General features: G+C 37.9%; 1 protein-coding gene across 5 annotated transcripts in view; it reads right to left on the bottom strand.

Moving 5' to 3' along the window:
- The window catches only part of CENPP (centromere protein P), a 138,010-nt gene that overhangs the window by 4,208 nt on the left and 111,550 nt on the right, over positions 1 to 22,252 (bottom strand). The window lies entirely within an intron of this gene.

Below are 22,252 nucleotides of genomic sequence, written 5' to 3'. Positions count from 1 at the left end.
TATGGGGATAAAGACCACGATGCACCCTGAGAACAAAGATGTATAAAAGGCAACAAAGTGCATAGTAGTTATAGCACAAAAACAACGCTGGCCTAACAACACAATGATTTTTTTCAGCTTCATTCCCTGTGGAATTATGCTTCTCTGATGCCAAAAGTTTTTCAGGCTTTCCTTCTCAATAAGGAATATCAAAGAGATGAGCTATGTGCCCTTGTTTGTCTGGTATCGAGGGTCTTAGAATCGAGGAGTCTCTTTAGTTCCAGGTTGCAAACCCTAAAAATTATGACTACTTTTATCTGCTGAACTCAACTCTTAAGTTCCTCGTTTACAAGAGATCTCAAGTACAGCATAGCTAAGTACTGAGTCATGCTTTATCTTCATCCGCCCATACTGAGACCTTTGGGAATCACAACAGAAAATAGATTAGAGAAACTAGGTAAGAGTTCCCATTTTCAAAATGCAGAATGCACCCATTACTTGTTTGGAGGTGAGCTCCCATGCAGCTGCCATAATCGGTGCTTTTACCCCCAACTAGTGGGTGGTATTTTTTGTACGGAAACCAGAGGTATCTCAAGGAGATCACAAAATACACGACTTTCCTCCCTTGTACACGGGAGCGACTGCTTTGTTGAGTTTTGCACACAGGAAGCAGTTGTTCCATGCCTTACTAAATGCAAGAGTTTTGGCAATCAGTCTGAAGGCTGTGAGAATCTGATCTTGTGTGTCATTCACAGGGTTTGGGATAAAATCCAGACTCTTAGCAGGAAAGATCCTATCTTAGCAATCCATCAAACACCCAAAAAAGCCAAAACAGAAATACCCACATCTCTTTTCAGGCACATTACGTTCTAAAACTGAAGGGTTTGGAGCAGCACGAGGCAGTGCCTCACGCAGAGCTAGGCAAGGATGTGCTCCTCTCCCTGGCTGACTCCTCAGCATGAGGATGCGGCAGAAGCAGCAAGTCAAGCTACAGCATCCGAGGGTAAGCGAGCGATGTTAAACACTGACCATTTGAGAGCCAGGAAACAGTATCACCATCTGTCTTTCCTGCGCTGTGTGTAAAATGTAATGACTGTGGCTCAGGTGAAACGTGTGCATCTGGCACAAGCACGGAAAAGTCAGGCAGAGAGCAGGCAAAAGCTGCCATAGTCCTTACATGACCACACTTGAAAATACACTCTGTAGGTACTGGGTTTTCCCCTCACATTCTCTTCTGTGTAGCTGCCAGTTTTCTAGGTTTTCCCCTGGGGATAAGGAAAGCCAAGCAATAACTGGAGCAACAGAATGACCTGATCCACTCGCGGGTCTCTTGGGAAGTAACTCCTAGGGAATCTCACAAGCTGGACAGAGGACAACTGAAGATGTCACGTCAAGTACTGTGATACCAGATGGGAAAGATCAGCTACCACTGCATTAAACAAAAACTGACTTCAATCACAAAGTATCTTTCCTCAGATGACTTTTAAATGTCAGTTCATGATCAAACCCCAAAGCCCATGCTATTATTATTTTGGACGGAAATAGTTTTTCCAGATCCTTCAGGAGTCCAAGTAGGGATCCTATGGGAACTTTTTTGTCAGAAGACAAAAATAACAGAAATAGCCTCGAATCATGAAGGAACTCGTGAAGGGACTCATCATGACTGAATACACAATCTTCCCTTGCTCCCATGGCAGATTTTAACTGACACGTGCACACACACACAGAGCAATCTGAGTGAATAAACTTCTCGTATGTGTTTTTAATCAATACACATTATTCTTCAACTATTTAAATCTGCATTGCAATTTTCTGCATACTAGAGCTTTTCTAAGAATGATATTTAAAAATATTCAGCTTGCCATCTTAAAGCTGGCAAATTTCCTTCTAGACCATTCACCAAGAACACACACTGCTCTGCTCTTAGATGGAACAAGAGTTCACACTGCGACTGATTTTGAGTTCCGTAAGAAGTACCGTACATAAACACTGCTAAGTAAGTCATGCTACCAGGAATCCGTCCGTAATCGTAAGCTACTTCCAACTTTATCAAAAATGCTACACTTCGGCTCTGATACAGGGAAGTTTATGTTTGTTTAGCTCAACTGCACATCATCCGATGAAGTAATACACATCCTGGTAGCATCAAGGCCTTTACTAATATCAATATAAATTCAGGAATTCAAACACAAGTTATTTGCAAAAAAATGACGAAAGTTCTAGCTACTGTAGAATACCAATAACAACATGATTACATTTCGGAAGCATTAAACATTCAAGCCCACAGTAACCAGTCTGCTAACCAATGCAAAAATTCAGGTCAGTCCCTTAACAGCCCTCAGCAACAAGCAGCCACCAAACATAGGACATCCTGGGGTAGGACATCCCAGGGTACTGGCTCCACATGCTCCTGATGAGATGGTCTGACCTAAAAGTAGCTCTGTTCTCCAACAGCCTCATTGTCTGGTTTTAACACAGCCTCATTACTGAACTACAGTAGTCTAACTCAAGTAATGCAAAGGGAATCCCAGAATCCCAGGATGGCTGAGGCTGGCAGGACCCCTGGAGGACGCTTGGTCCAAGCCTCTGCTCCAACACAGGGTGCCCAGCCCCATGCCCAGGCGGCTTTTGGGGATCTCCAAGGAGGAGCCCTCAGCACCTCAGGGCAGCCTGTGCCGGGGCTCCGGCACCTGCCCAGCACAGACAAGCTGCCTGAGATAATTTTAACATTCCCATTATCGAGGTCTGCAGATCCCTAAAAGCAGCAATCACCACATGACAAAAGTGCAGCAAGTACATTTTTGGAAATTATTTTGCATTTCTACTTTTACGTACTTTTTTAGTCCTGTGCTAGCAAGGTAATTACAGTTCCATTTATGAGATCTGCTCTTACAGTTTATCTGCTCTTTTGCATATTGATAGAGTATTTGGTGCTAACCTCACCAATAATTCTTATTCTCAAGTCAAAAACTATGTTGTTATAAACTGAAAATTGCATACACATTTTCAATAGATTTTCTTTCTAGAAATGTAATTTTAGTCACTTGGAGTAGTTTCACTTTTAGATATTGGATAATACATTTATTAATGCATTTCAATTAACTGAAAGATGTTACTCTGTAAGACAGCTGTCACCAACATGAATATGGAACAAAGATTTATCCTTGCATTTTTTGAGACTTCTTTTGAAATGAAAATCAACTCTACCTAAATATAGTCTCCTCGAAGCTTTTTGAGGACTGAAAGATGGCCTAAAAAGCAATGTTTCTCCAGTACCTTCTGTGTGTGTTCATATCCAGAACACGCAGGAATATGCTACCCTGTACAACCTTGCTGAATACAGTTACCAGCAGGTCAGGTGCTGGTTTTCTCAAGTGGCCTCTAGCACTGCCCAAAACCAACAGTTCAGCTCCGCCTTCTCCAGTCTTGTCTAATTATACGGTAATTCCACAAGAGGTAAGACTCCATTTACAGCCTCTTCTCATGCTGAGATCATGCTTAAAATTTTAAAAGACCTTTTAAAAACTGATAACACAATAAATTCTATTCATTTTCATCCTTTTTTATCTATTGGATTAATAACATTGATGGTATAGGGAGGGCTGTGTATGCTTAAATTATATTTTCCTATTGGCCTCTTGGTCAAAATGAGATTCCAGAATTGTCAGAGTTAAATAACAGTCACAGAAACATGAGGAAAACAGGACTGCTGAGGCCTCAGCACCACCCAAAGGACTGGAAAAAATTGTGGTCAAAATAGGATGTTCTCATGACAGGATGCTAGAGAGGGGCATACTGTTAGCTTCTGCATCACTGCTTCACATGGCGGAGACAAACAAAGACAGTTTGGTTCGTTCCTGAAATGACAATGTTCTAAACTAAGATCAATTATTTAAATTAGAGGAAATATGGCAATCTTTTCAGGAAGTAAACAATGTACTTAAGAAAATCTCAGTTAAAGCATAAATCTACAAACATTACTAGCACATCAGAGCACATCAACTTTCATCAAATCATCATCATGTATTTAGGAAGGTGGCAGCATGCTTTTATTTTTGGACAAGCATAAATATCAATTTGTAGCAACTGGGATATGTAACAAATTATAGCTATGAAAATTAGTTGTACTACTGCATGAGAATACCTGACAAAAGCTGTTTTTTAAGCAATAAAATGTGGATGATAGAATTAGAAAAGGGAAAGAAGGACAGAGTCGAAGACTTCACTACAAAAAAAGCCTCAAGAAGCTTGAGCTCCTACAAACACAACCAACATAACTGGGTTGAACAAGGTAAGGAGACCTAAAGCTGGAAAGCACCAAGATCTGTACCATAAGCTACTGACCTGTGTAACCTGGGGTCCTCAAAATAAAAATGTGTTTTAAATGCAGTTCAACAAAGGTTAAATTGCATTTGTTAAAAGCCTTAAGATCAATCAAGGTGTTAGGGATAGCAGTGTAGGCATGGAGATAGTATTTCATTAAAACTCTGATTAAAAGCAAAATCAGTTTGTGAAAAAACAGTATTAATTTTTTAAGCAGCTATTAGAAAAGTTTTTACTACTTTCTAGCTGCTTCTAGACCCAGTTCTTACTTAGAAAAACAACCCAACATGTATCGTGTGTTTTTGCACACTATATCTATATGGATATAAAGATATATAGTAAAGATATAATTTCTACACTGAGGACTGCCTAAATTGCTTTACAAGGGCTAGAATTATGTTATCTTCAACTATTTAAAGAATGGTACATTGAAAGTTTAAAGCATAACGGACCTCAAAAGTCATGACAGGGTCTCATTTTGTGCAATTAAGGGAACTGAAACCAAGAAAAGACAATGCACTCTTCCCCTTCACCTAAATTACACAGCATAAAAGCACTGTTTGCAAAAGGGATTTATGAAACTGCACCACTCACAATTATGTCTCAGAATAAACACAGCTCCTATCTAAGTAAACATTTTCCTTGACTAGAACAGTCCTGCTGGCAATCTGTAAATTACACAAACCCCCAAGTGTGCTCAGAACCAACGACCAACTCTACAAAAAAGACACAAGGAGAAAGTAGTTTTGTCTATGTAACTGTCATATAACATCTTGCACAGCGACCAGTTTGCTTCACGTAAAGCTAAAACCACAAGTGATACAGGGATAGCATTACAAATGCCACACTTGACAGGGAAAATCTTTGCCCAAAAAGTTTACCAAGATTTCCTTACAAGCTCAGGATAAGCCTGGATTCCTCCAGTAGCATATGTATGCACAGCTGGTTGCTTTGAATGGAAATTGCTCTGTATCCACCTAATTGCAGATCTTTTTTTTCCAGCAGACTGGAGTTAGTTGCAGATCACTTAGTTAAGGGTGATACAGCACACCTCAACACCTTGAGGTCAGGTCAATGCCTTAAAATAGTACCCGATACCTGGTACCTGGGAGGAAGTCTTTTCTCATCACCAGCCCAACGCCTCTGTAGCAGCAGCAAATTGACAAAGAAGTTTCTTTATCATTATTTTTTTTATCCTTCAGTTGATTACAGCTTCACCTTTTTCAGCCACCACTCTATTTCTGTTGCCCTTTATTTTCCTTTTGCACATTTCCATAATTTTATTTTTCATACTTTATTCAACCATGATTTCTGCAGTATATGGCTCAGTTTGTCACTGTTCCCCTCAAAATGAAAAGCAGATACCATTCCAAAATTTGTACGGTTCCTTCGTAATTTTACTCATTTTTCTGTACTGTTTTTAGCCAGTAGAGAAGTCTGAGGGACTGAAGTCAGATGAATTCTTCTTCTCATTGCCTGAATAGAGACTACAGAGGCTGGTACATGTATAGCACACACTTACTGCTAATACGTGTATGTATATACGTACATTACAAAGGTGCACTGACAGTCTAATAACCACAATGTGCCACCTGATTGAAGGTGAAAGTAATGCAGTACTTTCTGCCTGGTAAAACAAGCTGCTGTGGTGTATATAACAAGAAGCATCTGTCAGCTACTCATCTACCCCCTCTTGAGAAAATGGAGGCAGCGAAAGACCTTTCTTTTAACATCCCAAGCACCTCAGTATAGCATGTATACATTTCTTGATATAACTGTATTAATTTTAACATACTGTTTGCATTTTCATAACTGTACCTAGGCTGCATGCCTACGGAAGAACTAAACCTGCATTACCTACACCCACGCACACATACTGCTGTGCATCTTATAAAGCATTTCCTTTCAATACCACTTTGTCATATGGTAACCACATGGTTATTTGCAACCTAATTACAGGAGACTAGGAATAAATTAAATACATACTAGAGGTCTATTTATTTTTTTTAATGTGAGGAAAAACAATTAAAATGAAACCTCTAAAAGAACAGGAATAGGTGCACAATAAACAGTGAACACAGAAGTTGCAAATGTTTTTTCTTTTCTTTTTTTTCTTGGTGGGGAAGCAATGAACCTTATATGCATTATTTCCCTTTACAACTGTTGAGGCAAGGGATTTCCTTTAGTTTATGAAAAATTATACTCCTGAGCAATGATGAGTGCACATTTACAAAACAACGTTTCTAAAGTAACAGCACCAAGGCAGTGGCACTTTATTCCTTGTCTTTTTTTCTATAGTAAATGGGCAAACTGGAAATGAGAGCACACTTCTCTAGAACAGACAAGACTTGCAGGCTTGCTTGCTCTGCCTTCAGAGCCTTTGCATTCCCACACCAGACAGCCCGCACTACCCCTGGGCTCCAACTGGGCATCACCTCTTGATGCTGCTCTCCTGGACACCTGCTGGGAACACTCAAGACTGCGGTGGGCCATAGGCAAGAGAATAGAAAGGAGTCTGGAAACCATGAATGCTCCTGCTGCTACTGGGTAACCTGCAGTGCAATCCAGCCAGATGTGTCCTCTGGAACTGCCCAGATGTTGCGTGTCTCACAAAAGCCTGTACTACTCCTGGAAACCAGTCTGCCAGACCTGCCAATTGGTGCAAGAATATACACAGAACAGGCTTGCCATCTGCCTCTTGGGGACAGTACGTTCCCTGTTGTTTATTCTTGTATCAGCTATTACTGACAATCCACTTAAACTGAAGAAAAATAACCCTTTTTTTTTCTCCTGAATTAAAAGCTTTAGGGCTTATTTGTTATTTTATTTAACTTTTAACATAAACTATCTTAATACTAAGCTGTCAGTAGAGCCATTTTCTGTGTAGTCATCTGCACAGCTGAATCCAGGACACAGGAATTGATGTGTCTATTGCAGCAGAGCATTAACCGTGCACCTGGACCTTTTTTTTTCAGTGGCATTCTACCATCAGCCAATGGAGCTCAGCAGTTCTATTCTTCCTCCACAAATTTACTGACATAAGGTTTTTTTTATCTTCTATTTTGAAACCCCTGCCCTACAACTCTGTGATTAAGTATTATTCAACACATCTTGATGATAAACGTAATAGAAAAAGCACTGTATGAAAATCAGCAGATACGTCTAATTTAGTAAGAGATACTAAGAAGTCAAAGACAGTATGGAGACTAAAAAGATTATGAGAAAGGAAAAATGATACCGTATTACAAAACAGTGTGAAGAACAAAAATCTGGGAAGAAAAATTCGTGAGTCAGGAAGAAAGGCATTTTTAGGAGAGAAATTAAGCTAAGTTTATGTTTTCTTCCCTTACAACAGAAGCAAGTTACTTTACATATCTTTAAATATTTTCCTTTATGAAAGATGCTGAAAGATTCTCTCCAAGCCTTTTTGATGGCTTAATAAAAGGGTCAAGGATTGCACAAAGCAACTTAGATTCGACATACCAAAGAAATGTTGATTATCAAGTGTGACCCATCTTGCTTTTGTGCAGTTTACATTATCAGGCTTGTCCAGACAGCACATTTAAAACATAATATAAATAAAAACATCTGAATGTAGTTAATGTCTTGGCTTTAAAGCTGTGTGAGTTTTTTTTTTTTTTTTCCCCCCAAGTACCATGGTGCGTTTTAAAAAACAGTCATAGGACACAACCCAAAGCATCTAGTTCCTCTAAGTAAGCTCAGCATTAGGCATTTACTTTCTTCCAAGTATGACTAAAGAAAGTTTTCAGACAAGGTATTCAGCTTATGTTCATTATTTACTATTGCCGTTATTTCAGCTTGACTGTGGGTCAGGTAGAGGACGGAAGTACATGGTTAAGGACAAGAGGCAGTCTTCAACTACTGCTAATCAATAAAACTCCATTAATTTCTACTATTAAAAGAAGAGTTGCACGTTGGAACAGTAACTGGAGTTCTCTGAGATACGTTATCCCTGTTAAGATAATGTGTATGCCTCTGAGAGAATTGTTTCCTTGACTTCATTAGCCATTGAATCAGTTCATGTAACTAGCTGGTAATTACCATAAATATAACATACTCAAAATACGTATGACCAATTGCTGTGCAGCACCAACTAAAAGAAGGAAGGATGGCTCAAAGAACAGAACAGAATAAAGTAGTCTAATAAATTTCAGTCGGTATTAGTTCTTAATACTGACTGCCAATGTATAGACCAAATATAGGAAAGTTATTTGGTGTCTTGTTCAAACAAAGCTTAGAGAAGGGCCTTTCAGAAAGAGTCTGAAGAGTTATTTACTTCTTTGTGGGCAAACACTTGTCTTAGCTAGTAAAGATGTTTATGCCCACAGATCTACTTGGAATCACTTTTCATTTCTCAGTGAAGGATATAAACTGTTTAAGAGGTCAATCTCTTGTCACTTAGAGCAAACCTTCCAACAGCAGAGAGGACTTGGGTAAATTAGGAGCCATCAAATCTGCTTGTACTATCACCTCCGTGTCCTAAGATATATTAAGTAGTAGCTGTACTGTTGTATTGGTTTTACATAGACCCGATACAACTGTAATCTTTACTGGACACCAGTGATAAAGGTGCAATCTGTGTTTCTACAGAGGCAAATAATTCTTGCATGAGCTGCACTTAAATAAAAATATAATTATTTTTTATATAAGAGCTACAGACTTATATCAGTGTCCACAGCATAATTCCCTACTGTATATATTACAATACCTCTCATTAATCTAGCTAGCATAAGGACCAGATTAACGCTTAAACACATGCAGATATGTAGGTAAAATCTATTCTCATGTCAGTCAGTGTTTATTTTCATTCAATTCAATTCCGTTGTGTTATATTACTATTATTCCTGGACATCACAAAAAGGTTTAACATCTGCATTAGGTGAAAAATGAAGCTTTCTATAAAAACATATGCTCAAATCTTTGCCACAAAGCATTCTCCCTTAATTGCTCTATAAAGCATTACGTTTATGGCAGTCTCAACAAAATTTTGCCACCTGGTAGCTTTTATTTGTCTGGTTATTAATGACTCTCAGTTGCCTTAACTGTTCTGCGTATGTGAAATTAAACAGTAATAGGAAATGCTAATGTGCCTGTTGCTATCAACAATAGCAGAAGCCACTTCAGTTGAAAAGACTTCTAAAACTTCATATCCTCTGAATTCCTTTCTCATAAATTCCAAACACAGTTCTTTAAATATAGCTGTCCAAAGCATCACATTTCAGTTTATCAACACATTCTTAGCATAAACAAGAGCGAAATGGGAAATATTCTTGAGAAGACACAAGTAGCTACAAGAAGAGATTTATGGTACTCAAAAAACCATTTAGTATTTTTGTAATTGACGTATGCGTAGGGGTATAATGCAGCCAATCCACTGATAAATAACAGACTAGTAAAAAATGGTCAACTATCCTCAAACTTTGATCTGCTAAACACTTCAAAGAGAAAGCAGCAAAAACCAGAATAACATCATCATCATAAGAAGGAACTATGATTACATTGAAATTCTGTAACACCATTTACTCTGCAACTTCATAATATACCTTAGACTAAACCTCTCAGAACAAGGATGATGTGCACTCTAATATTTGTCTATTGTCAAGTGCAAAAGAATGTTTAGGGCAGTGATGATAATTCCTTAGTATACCCACTACGAGAAGTCACGTGCAGTTGCCAGGCAAATGTGTTATGCTCCACCTTATTTGGTTTTTAACTGCCAAAGCTGCAGTCACCAAGAATGCCTTGATGCGTGTGTAAATATTTGTTTTATTGCTAGGTGCTGCTATGATACAAAGAAGTAATAGTAATACTAACACACTAGCTGCCAGTGTAATTCATTCACGTTCAGTACAACTCTGAGGCATTTTTTATTTGAACAGAAACGCCTGGCATTGCAGAAACATCTCAAACAACCACTGTTAACAATAAATTTTGTTCTTGCAGAAGTCAAGTTAAAAGAAAATTGGCTAGCCTTACAGCTCAACTTTCACTTTGTTCTTCTTCTGTTTTGTTCTGGTTTTGTATCTCCACAGAAGTAACACAAACATTCATGCATATAAACCTAGTGTATGGTTAAAGCTTCTTTTTCTCAGATGTATAATTCAGTTCTCATGATTACTAACAGGATTTGTCCTAACTCAACACCATGAAGCTGTGGAATAATGTGTCGTCAGCGTGGGTACAGGAGCACCGGTCTCAGCCACACTGAGATTTTACACAGAGGTACCCGAGGAAGCACAAGCAGCCTTCACGCCCTCTATTCCTCATCTGCACTCATCCCAAATTCCTCTGCAAGCTCTCCCCGCCGCCACCGACTGCCTTGCAGACGGAGCAGTGGCAAAGTGCCACCGCCTGGCCTGTGGCCCTCAGAGACTTCAGCCAAAACGGTCCCAAGCCTGGATTTCAGTGTGACCTCAGGACTGCTGGCGTTCAGCGGGCGTTGCAGAAGGGCTATGATATTAATGCCCAGCATATAGCAAGGCATGGCTTTAATTCAGTTAATTCATGTTTGGCAATTCTATAATCATCTGGGTTACTAACAAAGTCAGTTTAGGAAGGTACGACTGATTCCAACCGAAGAATGGCCTCAAGATGCACCAGGGGAGGTTCAGGTTGGAAGTTAGGAGACATTTCTTCTCAGAAAGCGCAGTTGGGCATTGGGACGGGTTGCCCAGGGAGGTGGTGGAGTCCCTGTCCCTGGGGGTGTTCAAGGAAAGGTTGGACGTGGTGCTTGGGGACATGGCTTAGTGGGTGATAGTGGTAGTAGGGGACCAGATGATCAGAAGGTCTGATCATCGGACCAGTTGGACCAGATGATCTTGAAGGTCTTTTCTAACCTTAATGAATCTGTGGTTCTATGTCGGGGATATTTATTTCTCTTTTTGCTTTAGTAGATATTAATTAGCAAGTGATTGAAAGGGGCATGCCTTTGACATGATGGCATACACAAAACTGCTAATTGCATAAGCATAGAAAAATAAATAAGAATGATTATTAGTTATGTTAATAAATACCATATACTAATGGTACTCAAAATTTGAAGTTTCTACACAAAGTGAGAGCAATATTTAAGAAAATAATATTTTGTCATACCATTTCAATATAAGCAACAGTGCAGACATTACCATTATTCTAATTTAAGTAACAATTAATGACACTATGATTATTTGAGGAATATTAACAGGACAAACAGTATAAAGTCATATGAGAAGCACCAAATTTCAATGTTTCATATTATTTTATGTAGATGGAGATGAAGAAAAAGTAGGAGAGATGCAACAATAAGCAAGAGAAAATAAAAGGAGAAGGGGTAAAAAAAAAAAAAGAAATAGGGAAAAAGGGATAAGTACAAGTGAGTAAAGAAAAATATTAAGAAGTCCGGAAGTGATTGACAGGTGAGTAAAAAAAGTTCAAGATAAAGGAAATTAAAGCAATGACCAAAAGGAAGATTTTGCATTCCCAGAATTTAAACATAGAGTTACTCCCAGCTTGTATAAAAAGATCAGGATATAACAGGCTACATTTCCAAAACCAAGCAGAATCTCACACCAGGAACTGTAAGGTATACACAGCTAATCTGATTGTTAGGAAAAAATTGAGAAGGGTAGCATTATAATGTTATTTTTAAAAGTAGTTCTGGATTACTTCTTTATTCATTTTTCCCCTGTAAGAAAGACCTTTGGATGACTCTTCCACAACACACTGAGAACTAACATTTGAGGCCTCCAACATACTCTTCATCTTTCTTTGGCTTTTTTTTTTTTTTTCCCCTCTCTGTTTTGGAATCAGCTATTGCATCAACTTTTACTTGCAGCTGTCCCTGCCAGAGCAGAAGTAGCACATTCTAGTATATGTACATATTTACTCCTCTTAGAAATAATTCAGATGATAGCTGTACAGCTCTTAAAACTCCAGAATTTTATTTCTCATTTCTAATATGTCCCGTTGCCTTATGAATTTTGAATTACTGTATCTCTAAAAATTCTAACCTTATTAACTCACAGGATCTTTCCTGCTAATGTCTGAGACAAAGATGTTGTGGCACTCAGTTAACAAACTACTCACTATGCATGTACCATGTAAAATCTTGCAACTCTCAATCATAACCAGCAAAGACTTCTGACAAAATCAATTTATTCTACCTTGTACAATACACACGGTGTAATACAAGTAGAGAAATATAGAAAACCTAGCAAATAAAGAATTAGACATTAACACTTTTTCCTAAATATAGTATAAAAATCCCAAACAGATAATCCTTTTAACTGTCTTCTAAGCTGCTTTAACACCTGCATAATATGTAGAAAAAAATGCCTTTTCCAATGAGTCAGTTGCACAGCTGTTAGAATATTCTACCTTTTACCTAGAATATTCTACCTTTCGAGGTAGAAATATTCTAGAATATTTACCTAGAATATTCTACCTTTTAATTCATTTTCACTGCTACTATTAGTCACCCTGATTTTATTTACATTCAGCACTGGATACAAATATATATTCGTTTGTTAGATAGCTATACTTTGAGGATGTTAGTTGCTATTCCCATTCGTCTAACTTGATTATTGAAAATTTAAGTTCATGCACGCTTGCAGAACAAACCAAATGCTACCCTTGTTCTAAAACTTTGTAGAGCTATCCTGTTGGGAACAGTATTTGAGTATTTGAGAAACCTCAGCCAAGGTTTTGCCTTGGCTGAGTGAGAGCTGCTGCTCTAGCCACTAAACAGAGGTAGCTCTGCTCAAGTCTTCCCCTCACTGAAATACGAGTAAAAAATAAAGAAAACTTATCAAGACTTTAATTGGTTTAGAATTATTTAAAAATACACAATACTAAGGTGCTACTGGGACTTCATAGGACTCAGTGGCTTAAGAAATTTTCAATGAGAACTTTACAGTGTCATGGAAAAAAAGTAAATCCAAATCAAACATCCTGCACTCCCCAAAACTCCCAAACTCTCTGATGATATGGCTAAAACAACAAAAAAAATGATTTTAAACTATGGGACTGTTCAAAGAGCTGCTAGGTTGATGAATTCTGGGCTAAAACATGGTTTGCTTTAAGCAAAGCTGTTTAATACTTGTTAATTAAAAAATAACATTAACACTACTGCAAGTTACTGATTTATTTTATGGAACAGCTTTGAGTTAGCTTTAGTGAACTCAATCTTTTAAAAATTCTCTCATCAAAGAAAAAAGGGCAAAGCATTTCAGACCCAGGCAGTTAAAATGACACGAGTTACCATGCAATCTATGTGCTTTTAACCTGTGCTGAAACTGCCTGTGCTGCCACTGTTGCTATTTGAGCTAGACAGTTAAAGCTAGCATGAGCACATCAACACATTCTGCAAGTTGTTTTGCCACAGTGCTGTAAACTCAATCTGGTATCATTTAAGTAAATTCACACAACAGAAATACTTTCATAAGAAACTATAAAATGATTTTTTTCTTTCATTCAAATATGCCAAAGTGCTGCTAAAAGGTAAGAATGCTATATACAGTCTACATCTATGTCTACTAAAAACAAACTAAACTCTCCAAACTGAAACTAAATCTGCCAGATTAAAACACATATAAAGAAAAGGGTCCAGAAAGATCATTAATTTCACTGAAAACATTAAATAAAATTTCCGAGTATTACTCCAAGTGGTTACTGTAGGTATTTTGACACTTGAGCTGAAATAAAGGGATCTTCACATATAGAATATCCATCAACTGTGTCCTTCCACACTCATTAATTTTACTCCACAATAATTACATTAATATAATCGAAATTACTTATAATTTAAACCCGTAGGTGATGGAGTAAAATCTTACTTCCTCCTTTTTTTCCCAGACCAGTAAACAAGGTTAGTAATGTATCTTTGTTCCAGATGTGGTGCATCATAATTGGGCAATCATTATTCTCGGAGACAAACAATTTGCACAAACTCTCTTGCCCCCATATTCATGACACATGGATAATTGTGCTATATTATAACTACAAGTAATAAAATAACAAGGCAGGATAATGTCCGTTTGGTCTGCTATGCATAAAATATGTTTCCAAGGTCTTCAAAAGTCTCAGCAGAAGCTGAGGGAAACATCAGCTACGTGAAACAGCTCACACATGAAACAAATTATATTGTTTGGTATTTGACTTGAAGCAAAACTTCATGTAAGCCAACCTCCACAACATTTATAAAATTCACCAATTTTTGAAAAAGCAAAAAACGTGTCACGTAACAACCACATAGATTGGAACCGATAAGACAGTAGTGGCTGGGCTGATTGTGTATAAGAAAACCCTGAGAAGCTCCCGAGCCAGTCACAGCTCAGCATGCACCTTCAGTACCGAATGGCCCCGTGTCACTCAGCACCTTCAAGGGCTGCCCCAGCACACACCAGTGCAGCTCACCCAGGCTACCAGGTCTGAGAGGAAGTCGGACCAGTGGTGCAGGTCTGTACAGAGGGCATAGCACGCCAGTCTTAAAAATAAGACTATAAAATTAGGCTGCTGAGTCATTAAAAGCTACTTAAGATCATATAGGATGATTCAAACCACACTTCCTTCGGTTTTCCTGGGAGAAGGTGTCTTACTCCTTGTTTAGGGTCAACAGAAGTAACTTGTTTCAGCTGGTTTCTGGTGGAACAGTTTCCGTTTGTTTTAAAATACAGTTTCACAGGGATAGCTTAAGCTCTGCCTGTCCTCCCTGCCTTCCTCCATTTTCTCTCCAGCAGCTAGCTACTGCCCCCAGCTCAGCCAGAACTGCTTGGGCGGCTGCCGCATATCAACCGGAAAGCAAAATGAATGAAAAAAAATGAATTTATTCTCTCATTCTGACTAATGGCCCAGCCTCAAAACCAGTAGCAGCAAAACAATCTGGAGACAGTGCAACGGAGCACTCAAGCAGGAATGAATAATGTTGCCACTGAAGATTTCATCTCCTGACACTGACTATTTCAGGCGAACAGCTGCTGGGAATGAGCAAGCAGGAAGAAAGCGGAGTTTGAGTGCTTCTTAAAACACTGGTGCATTGAAACTGGCTAGCGGCAAATACTATTAGGTCAAAGCTCTGCTCAGTGTCCGTATCAAACAGCTCCCTAACCAGGGGTACCAAAAGACCGAACACCTTTATGATGGAAGGAGCTCTGGGTAAAACCAAAGTGCCTGCTGCCTCTATGAAATGTAGGCTTGTCTAAGCTGCCATGGAGACATTGCAAGTGTTTGGATAAGACATTAACAGAAAACTTTTGATTTTCCTTCTACTGCAATTACACATTTCAGTTCTGAACTGGTTGAATTGAAAAGAATTTGCCATTTTTTTGAAAGAAAAGCCCCTAACTGTGCAAGCAACCGTGCACAAGACACTTGTAAGATCTAGGTGAGGTTTGTAGCCTCAGCAGATGGGATGTGTTGCCACAGCAGTTATCATTATTACCTTAAGTCATGAAAAGAAATTTCAGAAATAGATTCAGAAAGTATCTCAGAAAGAACTCTACTTCTTCTTCAGTCATTTGATGAGTGTTCCAGATAACCGAGGAAAAGGAATGCAAAGAATTTACTGCAAAGAATGGACAGAAATTACAGTAAAAAAGGTCAGCTGAGCCTTACTGAGTCTTGAAAAGTCTCAGAGTCTTTCTGAGCTTTGAGAAAACCCAAGACTAATGTTCTGTTTCAATGAGACATATTTCTACATAACACAAACATGTCCATCCAGAACAACATATTCTGTTGAAATTGTTGATTTTGTTTGTTTTTAGCACTTCCCCGATCAAACTTTTCTTCAAGAGGACATGAGGGAAAGTGTGCTGGAGTGTCAGGAAGCAGGCAGCTCCCGTTTTGCACTGGTGGGCCCAGGACTGCTAGCCAGATCATAAAGCAAACATAAATAAGTACTACACAGGGTGTTTTCAGCTTACAGACAATCCTGAATTTTGTTCAGTGTGGAACTATAGATCTCCAGAAATGCCGTAATCATTACAAATACCAATGGGGTATTAAAATTATATTAAAAAAAAAAGTTAGATATACATACACATACATACGTCTATGCCTTCCACTTTCCCCCTTTAATCTCTCACTGGTAGCTCACCACAGAATTGTTGTACAAGTAATTTTTGCCATTTTCTGCTAGTTAACCCAAACAAATCATTCGGTTCCACTATTTGTAATGGGGAAAACATGAATCAACAGGCAATGACAACTACTTTTTAGATTTAAAAGGAAACCGCAAGCAAACTTCATTATTTTCCTCAGCGTCTTTTTGTACCAGCTGCCAACAAATCCTTCTTTTTAACTAAAAAGCTTCAAAATATTTGTGTCACCAGTTTACATCTCCTTCCTGAGCCAGTGGCGCAGTGGAGAAGCATCCTGTTACTACTTTCTAGTTACCATTAAAAACAACAAATGTGAAAATGTCTCTGGCAACAAACAACAGCGATAAACGAAGCCAGCCTCAGGAACCCAACAATCTGTCTACCAGGTGAAAGCTCAAACCATTTTTATCTGTAAGATCATATTTTTTTTAAATCTCACTTCTGATACAATTTAGAATGGCAATAGTATACAAAATAAGTTTATTAAAAAAAACATGCTCACTTTTTAGAGAAGTATCCCATGTTCTATACCAACGCTTTCTCTGCCATTTTGCCTATAAGAGGAAAGCGTAACCAAGGCTGACCAAGCAAATGGAAAGCAAATGGTGGCTTTGAAAAGGGCAAACAAATAGGGAAAGGACATTACAATAATTATATATTAATATTTTAATGATTTCTAAACAATTTATTTTCAATATTTACACACAGATAAACAGACTCCTATATTTTTGTTTTAGTTCAATGATTATTTCAATGGCTTAGGAGAAATGTTGTTGCTTCTGTTCTGGGTATGATAGGGACAGCTACTGAAGCAAAAGGAAATGTATATAAGAAGCAATGGCAGGATAATGAATGAAAACCCCATAGGCTTATGTCTGTCTGCCAGAAATTTAGCAACTGTTTTAGTTGCTATGACCTTCGAGATCCTATTTTGAACCATTCTGAATTCTTCATTCAGAGCTTCCAGCAGAAAAGGAGGCCAACAATCTTTATGAAAGAAATAAACAGAAAAAAAAATCTCTTAAATAGGAGGTATTTCTGAGCAATAAGAACGGAAAGGAGAACTTCAAACTTATCAGAACAATACTGGTAATATGATGGGTTTTACCAGAACAAAAAAGCTTACAATGTCTGAAAATTTTAGGGCAATGTCTTTGATTTAGATTTACATTCCCATAACCAAATGGGCACTTGCCAAAACCAAGATCCAAGACTGAGGATTTATAGGAATACAAAAACATCTGTATACACATGCTTCTGTTCATACAAAGTTTGAGTACAGCAGAGATCAGAGATAATAATATACAAACTATGGCAAGGACAAAAAATAATTTACTTTGTCTTTTCTGTTTGTGCTTCAAAATATAATTATCTTAGTAAAAAATGAGAAACCTTGCAATTACATTGATAAGTAACAATACTCGATACCGGCTCATGAAAAAACCCAAATCCAAATCCAAGCTCCTTGTGCTATTTCAAATGCACAGAAGACACGCTCAATGCTAAGCTGAATGTTTTGGAAATCTACAAGTCCTCAAATAACTAAAATATAATTGTCCAATACACAAGGATGTGTCAACATCTGAACCTGAAAAATAATGTGATACTAGTTGAAAGGAAAGAGAGAAGTACAGTTAAAATCTTTTATGTTTGCTACAAGACATATTTGTTTTAAGGACATATTATTAAAACTAGGTGGACAAAGTCCATTGGGACACCACAGAGAACAGGCTTTGGGCAATGAAATAATCACAATTTCTTCACTGATGCACATAGTTACAGGCAGTAGATAAAACACACTGGCTTCAAATTTCAGTTGGCTGCTTCTCTTACACGCTGTTGGTACCTAAATGCATCTTCTTACATTACTAAAAATACTCATTAGAAAGCAGGCAACTTAAGTTGGATGAGTGCAATTAGTAAAACAGACCAGACCTACAAAATACTTTATAAGGAATAGCAAACAGGAATGAACAAAACCAGCCAGTTACAATACGATCTGCATTTAGGAAAAAACGCAAGCAAAGCACAAGGTGAGGTATTATGTGCACTCCTTAACAGCAGTAAAAATGTCTTTGCCAGATAAAAGAAAGGTTTACAGGTTACTTCCATATCTCTGTTCACTGGCACTTCATTTATAAAGTGAAAAAACACACCTCAAACTAAAAACGTTGCTGTGGTATTGAACGTAAAGATAACAGATTGAGGAGGTTAGTACTAATGAATTAATATCATACATATTCCATTCACTTTAGTGGAAAATTGGAATTGCGGTGCAATTGCAGTTGAAAAGCAAATTTTTTTTTTTTTTTAATGTAAAAAGATCCTGGCTACATGTATCTCATATTGCACATTTAGGTTTATTCCCACCCTAAAGTCCTCAATGCATTTTGTAATGTAGAGTCAACATTTTTAAATGCAAGAAAAATCTGTTTTTAATGTCCCTTAAAGGTTTCCCAACATTTTTTCCTTCTCCTATGTTTTTTTCCTTAAGCATATTGGTGACCACTGATTACAAAAAAGAATGCAGTAACTGCTATAGGTTTTAGAAATGTAGTGTACTGCCAATCCCAAATTCCCCTTCTCATGTTCTGTGCTGACTTTAGCAGTTACAAATTTATTTTTTTCCCACTGCTATTTTTTCCAGCTATAAACTTGTGTTTTATTTAAAAAAAAAAAAACACAACAAAAAACACATCAGTAAGTCCAAAGATTAGTATTCCATCTTTGTCTCTGATCAAAACCAGCCCCCAACTGTGAAGATTCATCATGAAAACCAAGAGCAAAGCAATTTTAAAAAAATCATTGCATTCTTTTATTGAAAGTTTTTAAAAATGCTGCTATAGTTTTTGGTACTGTCTCCTTTCTTTCAAATTCCTGAACTAAACAAAAAACAACTCTAAATTCCTGAATGTGGATGTGTTATTTGACGCACCAAAATAATATTTTTCATCAGTGCTTTGAGAATAAATTTGATAATGGATCCAACTTCAACAGAACCCTTCTCTATATAACACAGTAAACCAGGAGGCATAATGAAGCATGTATTAGTGACAATGTGCAAGAAACCCATTGAGCACTGAGCTGATACTTTCTTTTGCAAGCACAGTTTAAAGAACAGGGTGGAAAACAATAATACCAAGGCAGTCATAACAACCTGGGAGGTGCTTCACCTGAAGCTTAGACAGTGAGAGGAAGGACACCACTGGCACGTTCATCACGACTGGGAAGAAAAATGCTCAGAAGCTTAGTATATGAATGATAGGTGACTAATGGATGCCTTCTGTAAAGGAACTGAAGTCTAGAAAATGATAAAAAAGCATGTATGCGAAAAGAAACATGAAGCAGCAAAGTGTCCTAACAAATTAAGGAGATTAAGAATAGCTGAAATTGTGACAGATGCACTCCCTATAACATGACATAATAAGCAAGGAAGAATAGGTCTTGCTCTGTTGTAAAAAACAAAAACAAACAAACAAAACCCTTCTCTTTGGTACTGGAAAAGCACAGTCACGCAGAAGACATGGACTTTCCAAAACTTGTATGTGATATTTCTCAAAATAATTGCAGAAAGCAGAAAATTCCACAGCTTGATGTTCGGCAAGGAATGTCATGTCATTCCTTTAATCCAGTTCAACAAAACATTAACATGTAGCATAAGATACATCATTACCTAAGTAAAAGATAAATCATCACCTAAATACAGATGCATACAAAATACTCTCAGGTAATTCTGAAATAACTTTAAAATAAAATATAAGTATAGACATGTTACAAATAATGGTATTTATTTTTAGGGCGGGGGGAAGGTTGTTTAAAAAAAAAGGAAAAAAAAATAAAAATCTGTATGTGTACTCTATATGCAAGTCCCACAAAAGCTCAAATGCTTGTAACCCTTAACAACACAGGCCTATCGTTGGGGGCTTTTTTTGGTCGAATTACAGAAATAGCCTGTAACAATTTACTTCAAAAATAAGAAAGTTCCAATGCTGTCAACTTACACATTTCTATCTTTTTAGTCAGCGTTTTCTCTGTTTTTGCTCCAACCCTAGAAACATAAAAATGCTCTCCAAAACTTGTAGTGCATGGCTGCTGTATACGTTGTCTGAATAATCGTAGCTTGGCAACTCATCGCTAGCTGGGACTCAGCCCTGTGAGCAACCCTAAGAAAGACCTACTTCGAGAGACCTCCGAGCCAACAGCACTCAGCCAACTCAGTCGGTATGAAAACACACTGCCTTTTCTTTAATCTTGTTTAGAATACAAGGAATAAGAGAATCGAATATTATATACATCAGGAAAGTATAACCATTTGAAGCAGCACTGATTTATTTTTTGAGAAGCTCATTTTAATGTCATCTGCGATTGCATTTCATAAACAAGCATGCTATATAACCTTCTGAACCACTTCCAAATTCCTTGGGTTTGCTAACTATTAATAGAAAGAAGATGCTGGTTCAGCCTGGAGAAAAGAAGGCTCAGGGAAACCCTTGCAATACCTAAGAGAATACAAAGCACAGCTCTTTAGGGTGGTGTACATCAGAAGGATGAGAGACAATGATGAAATGTTTCGCAATGGAGACAATCAAGCATTGCAACTGGTAGCCAAGAGAAGTTGTATAAACTGTGTCCTTGGTGCCTTTCAAGACATCAATAATTTTCAGTAATTTATTTCAACTGTATCAAATTTCTTAAAAGCCGATATCCAATATTCTTGTCACCTGATAGGTAATAGGGACGTTAACAAAAATCTGTTGGAAACATTATAAACAAGCCTGATGCCAACCTAAATTCTAACCCCCCTTTTTCACTGAAATTTCCTTGAGTAATTTCCACTGGGTAGTTTCAGAAAAAGGAGAGGGAAAGCCTTGTCCCACTACCAATTACAAGCTCTAAGGAGAAGAGGTCAGCATAGATTTTAGGAAGAATCCATGCCAGAGGCTGCAGGATTCTGTGTTCATTTCACACCTCTTATGGCTCTTGCTTAAATCACTAAGTAACAGTGCTGGCAGTTTGCAATAAGATGTAAAAGAGTTCAAAATTATTTTATTCACTGCTGTTTAATCTTTGTCTCTTCACTCCTCAAAGGAGACAATTCCACATTAAGACATCTTAATGGACAACAATGTGCATACTGCACAGCTCACTCATGGCACGGCTAGCCGTGCATTTGGGGTGGACGGGCAGGGCCATACTTACAGACGAAGCAGATCCCGGCAACTTGCTGTACTCAGAGTGAACCATTCACATAAAGACAGTAAATACTACAGGTTTTGCTCATTTTTTGTTTCTAATAAAAGAGCATTACCTGAACTGCACACATCTGAAATCATTTACAAGACCATCCTAGTCAAAAATACAGTGATGACGTAACTTAAACAGCCAGCTTTGAGGACTTACTAGAATTCAGCCATCAGAGATGCCACATCCAAAGCAGATGCATTAAACCAGAGCTTTGCACGAGAAAGGGCTGGCCAGATCCACCACACTGGCCACTAGCAGGTGACCTTGTGTCCAGCTGGGCAGGCTTTCAGGAGATGGGGGCCTGGTACACCATCAGCAGATGGCCATGGAACAATGATCAGAAGCATAAGAAGCAGCATTCAAATACATAATGCAGTGAATGCACTTCTGTCTCTAGTGAGTACACCATAATTTAAATACATAAAGACTTTTAACTGACACACACAACCATTTTTTTTCCTTCACTTGTGCGAGAACAACTGTTGCCCTACTGTGTGACTCGCTTTCTATTCAAAGCAACGTTCTGAACACAGGAACCGAGCTGTGCATCTCATTTCAGATGCTAGCTCCATTTCAGCATAACCACCTCCATTCTTTTTAAGCAGCTCCAG

This window comes from Anser anser (assembly GCF_964211835.1).
Source record: "Anser anser genome assembly, chromosome: 12".
In the NCBI taxonomy this organism is placed as follows: Eukaryota; Metazoa; Chordata; class Aves; order Anseriformes; family Anatidae; genus Anser; species Anser anser.
Note: the sequence above shows the minus strand (reverse complement) of the source record. Positions and strands in the feature narration are given on the sequence as shown.